Raw genomic sequence first — 5,000 nt, 5'->3', positions numbered from 1 at the left:
CCTAAGGGGAGCAATCTGAAGGGCGAGGCCGACCTGGAGTAGCTCTTGGAAGGGGTGGGAGGTTGGATTTGAGTCGGTGCTGGCGGAAGGGCTGGATTTCAAGGGCTTGGCCGGCTGGCCGGTGGTTGTCGGAAGCGGTGAGCATGAAGGGATTGTCGGCTTGTAAGGCACGGGCTTAGCGAGGGCGTGGTAGGCCTCGGGAGGGAGCGGGGTGGACGAGGCCGCGGTGGCCGCACCGGGGGTCGCCATTGCCGGCTGCGCAGAGTGGATTGGGGTCGGTGTTGAGTGAGGGGCATTTTCCTTCTGGAAGGTATGGGCCCGGAGGAGGCTTGTGGTTGGTGCGGTTGTAAGAGTGTGCCGGCGGGTGAAGGGTTGCGAAGGCGGCGCATTTGTAGCCTGCATGGTGAGTGTTAGTGTTGGGGTCGGGGTTGGGGGTCGGTGACGGGGAGAAGGTGAGGGAATAGGGTTAGTGTTGGGGTCGGGGACGGGCAAAGGGTTAGGGTAAGGTTTAAGGGTAGGGTTAGGGTTAGGGTTAGGGTTAGAGTTAGGGCGAGTGTTAGGGTTAGGGTGAGGGTTAGGGTTACGTTTAAGTGCAGGGTTTAGAGCGTGTGTTAGGGCCAGGGTTAGGGTTCGGCGAAGGGTAAGGTAGGCAAAGTGCAGAAGGTGAAATGGTTAACCAGTTAGCAAGCAGGGCAGCCGGCCGGTAATTGGAGCCGCCCGCCCGGTGATAAGGGTGCAGTTAGGTGCCGACAGGCCCAGCAGCTCCAGGGGCTAAGTACATGTGGGTAAATGGTTAACCAGTTAGCAGGCAGGGCAGCCGGCCGGTAATTACAGCCGCCCGCCCGCTAATAAGGGTGCAGTTAGGTGCAGAACAGCCCATCAGCTTCCAGGGGCTAAGGACATGTGGGTAAATGGTGAACCAGTTAGCAGGCAGGGCAGCCGGCCGGCCGGTAATTAGAGCCGGCCGCCTGTCCGCCCGCTAATAAGGGTGCAGTTAGGTGCAGACCAGCCCAGCGGCTCCAGGGGCTAAGTACATGTGGGTAAATGATGAACCAGTTAGCAGGCAGGGCAGCCGGCCGGTAATTACAGCCGCCCGCCCGCTAATAAGGGTGCAGTTAGGTGCAGAACAGCCCATCAGTTTCCAGGGGCTAAGTACATGTGGGTAAATGGTTAACCAGTTAGCAGGCAGAGCAGCCGGCCGGCAATTAGAGCCGCCCGCCCGCTAATCAGGGTGCAGTTAGGTGCAGAACAGCCCATCAGTTTCCAGGGGCTAAGTACATGTGGGTAAATGGTTAACCAGTTAGCAGGCAGAGCAGCCGGCCGGCAATTAGAGCCGCCCGCCCGCTAATCAGGGTGCAGTTAGGTGCAGAACAGCCCATCAGTTTCCAGGGGCTAAGTACATGTGGGTAAATGGTGAACCAGTTAGCAGGCAGAGCAGCCGGCCGGCAATTAGAGCCGCCCGCCCGCTAATCAAGGTGCAGTTAGGTGCAGAACAGCCCATCAGTTTCCAGGGGCTAAGTACATGTGGGTAAATGGTGAACCAGTTAGCAGGCAGAGCAGCCGGCCGGCAATTAGAGCCGCCCGCCCGCTAATCAAGGTGCAGTTAGGTGCAGAACAGCCCATCAGCTCCAGGGGCTAAGTACATGTGGGTCAATGGTTAACCAGTTAGCAGGCAGAGCAGCCGGCCGGTAATTAGAGCCGCCCGCCCGCCCGCTAATAAGGGTGCAGTTTGGTGCAGAACAGCCCATCAGCTTCCAGGGGCTAAGGACATGTGGGTAAATGGTGAACCAGTTAGCAGGCAGGGCAGCCGGCCGGCCGGTAATTAGAGCCGGCCGCCTGTCCGCCCGCTAATAAGGGTGCAGTATGGTGCAGAACAGCCCATCAGTTTCAAGGGGCTAAGTACATGTGGGTAAATGGTTAACCAGTTAGCAGGCAGGGCAGCCGGCCGGCCGGTAATTAGAGCCGTCCGCCTGTCCGCCCGCTAATAAGGGTGCAGTTAGGTGCAGAACAGCCCCTCTGTTTCCAGGGGCTAAGTACATGTGGGTCAATGGTTAACCAGTTAGCAGGCAATGCAGCCGGCCGGCAATTACAGCCGCCCGCCCGCTAATCAGGGTGCAGTTAGGTGCAGAACAGCCCATCAGCTTCCAGGGGCTAAGGACATGTGGGTAAATGGTTAACCAGTCAGCAGGCAGAGCAGCCGGCCGGCAATTAGAGCCGCCCGCCCGCTAATCAGGGTGCAGATAGGTGCAGAACAGCCCATCATTTTCCAGGGGCTAAGTACATGTGGGTAAATGGTTAACCAGTTAGCAGGCAGGGCAGCCGGCCGGCCGGTAATTAGAGCCGCCCGCCCGGTGATAAGGGTGCAGTTAGGTGCCGGCCAGCCCAGCAGCTCCAGGGGCTATGTACATGTGGGTAAATGGTGAACCAGTTAGCAGGCAGGGCAGCCGGCCGGCCGGTAATTAGAGCCGCCCGCCCGGTGATAAGGGTGCAGTTAGGTGCCGGCCAGCCCAGCAGCTCCAGGGGCTAAGTACATGCGGGTAAATGGTTAACCAGTTAGCAGGCAGGGCAGCCGGCCGGCAATTAGAGCCGCCCGCCCGCTAATCAGGGTGCAGTTCGGTGCAGAACAGCCCATCAGCTCCAGGGGCTAAGTACATGTGGGTAAATGGTTAACCAGTTAGCAGGCAGGGCAGCCGGCCGGTAATTAGAGCCGACCTCCCGGCCATAGGGCTGCAGTTAGGTGCCGACCAGCCCAGCAGCTCCAGGGGCTAAGTACATGTGGGTAAATGATGAACCAGTTAGCAGGCAGGGCAGCCGGCCGCTAATTACAGCCGCCCGCCCGCTAGTAAGGGTGCAGTTAGGTGCAGGACAGCCCATCAGTTTCCAGGGGCTAAGTACATGTGGGTAAATGGTTAACCAGTTAGCAAGGCAGGGCAGCCGGCCGGCCGGTAATTAGAGCCGGCCGCCTGTCCGCCCGCTAGTAAGGGTGCAGTTAGGTGCAGAACAGCCCATCAGTTTCCAGGGGCTAAGTACATGTGGGTAAAAGGTTAACCAGTTAGCAGGCAGGGCAGCCGGCCGGTAATTACAGCCGCCCGCCCGCTAATAAGGGTGCAGTTAGGTGCAGAACAGCCCATCAGTTTCCAGGGGCTAAGTACATGTGGGTAAATGGTTAACCAGTTAGCAAGGCAGGGCAGCCGGCCGGCCGGTAATTAGAGCCGGCCGCCTGTCCGCCCGCCAGTAAGGGTGCAGTGAGTTGCAGAACAGCCCATCAGTTTCCAGGGGCTAAGTACATGTGGGTAAATGGTTAACCAGTTAGCAGGCAGCGCAGCCGGCCGGGAATTACAGCCGGCCGCCTGTCCGCCCGCTAATAAGGGTGCAGTTAGGTGCAGGACAGCCCATCAGTTTCCAGGGGCTAAGTACATGTGGGTCAATGGTGAACCAGTTAGCAGGCAGAGCAGCCGGCCGGCAATTAGAGCCGCCCGCCCGCTAATCAGGGTGCAGTTAGGTGCAGGACAGCCCATCAGTTTCCAGGGGCTAAGTACATGTGGGTAAATGGTTAACCAGTTAGCAGGCAGGGCAGCCGGCCGGCCGGTAATTAGAGCCGGCCGCCTGTCCGCCCACTAATAAGGGTGCAGTTAGGTGCAGAACAGCCCATCAGTTTCCAGGGGCTAAGTACATGTGGGTAAATGGTTAACCAGCTAGCAAGGCAGGGCAGCCGGCCGGCCGGTAATTAGAGCCGGCCGCCTGTCCGCCCGCTAATAAGGGTGCAGTTAGGTGCAGGACAGCCCATCAGTTTCCAGGGGCTAAGTACATGTGGGTAAATGGTTAACCAGTTAGCAGGCAGGGCAGCCGGCCGGTAATTACAGCCGCCCGCCCGCTAATAAGGGTGCAGTTAGGTGCAGAACAGCCCATCAGCTTCCAGGGGCTAAGGACATGTGGGTAAATGGTGAACCAGTTAGCAGGCAGGGCAGCCGGCCGGCCGGTAATTAGAGCCGGCCGCCTGTCCGCCCGCTAATAAGGGTGCAGTTAGGTGCAGAACAGCCCATCAGTTTCCAGGGGCTAAGTACATGTGGGTAAATGGTTAACCAGTTAGCAGGCAGGGCAGCCGGCCGGCCGGTAATTAGAGCCGGCCGCCTGTCCGCCCGCTAATAAGGGTGCAGTTAGGTGCAGAACAGCCCCTCTGTTTCCAGGGGCTAAGTACATGTGGGTCAATGGTTAACCAGTTAGCAGGCAGAGCAGCCGGCCGGCAATTAAAGCCGCCCGCCCGCTAATCAGGGTGCAGTTAGGTGCAGAACAGCCCATCAGTATCCAGGGGCTAAGTACATGTGGGTAAAGGGTTTACCAGTTAGCAGGCAGGGCAGCCGGCCGGCCGGCAATTAGTGCCGACCTCCCGGCAACAAGGGTGCAGTTAGGTCGCCGACCAGCCCAGCAGCTCCAGGGGCTAAGTATATGTGAGTAAATGGTTGACCAGTTAAGCAGGCATGGCAGCCGGCCGGTAAGCGGAGCGTCCCGCCCCGTAATACGGGTGCAGTTAGCTGCAGAACACACCGGCAGGTCCAGGGACGAAGTAGTGGACGGGGAAACGGTTAACCAGTTAACAGGCAGGGCAGCCGTACGGGCAGTAGAGCCGCCCGCCCCGTAATACGGGTGCAGTTCGCGGCAGACCAGCCCCGCAGCTCAAAAGTCTAAGTGGAGAACGGGGAACCGGTTGACCGGTGAGCCGAAGCATGCCAGCAGGCAGGGAAGGTGCAAAAAGGGCCGATAAGACCGAACCGGCACGAGTAACAGGCTGCCGGGGGCGGGTTCCCAGCAAACCAGGTGAGGGGGCGTGGCCGGAGGCCGCGCAGGAGAGCCGCCCGCCCGTGAGTACGGTTAGAGGCAGCAGCGGGCTTCCCCAGCAGGGCAGAAGCCGAAGTGCAGGGAGCGAAATGGTTAACCAGCGAGCAGGCAGCATTCCGGCAGGGCTGGAGGGCGAAAAACGGCGTAAAATAACGGACCGGCAG

The sequence above is a fragment of the Cetorhinus maximus genome, unplaced genomic scaffold (assembly GCF_964194155.1).
Source record: "Cetorhinus maximus unplaced genomic scaffold, sCetMax3.hap1.1 HAP1_SCAFFOLD_3607, whole genome shotgun sequence".
Lineage (NCBI taxonomy): Eukaryota > Metazoa > Chordata > Chondrichthyes > Lamniformes > Cetorhinidae > Cetorhinus > Cetorhinus maximus.
This window is presented reverse-complemented; position numbering follows the sequence as displayed.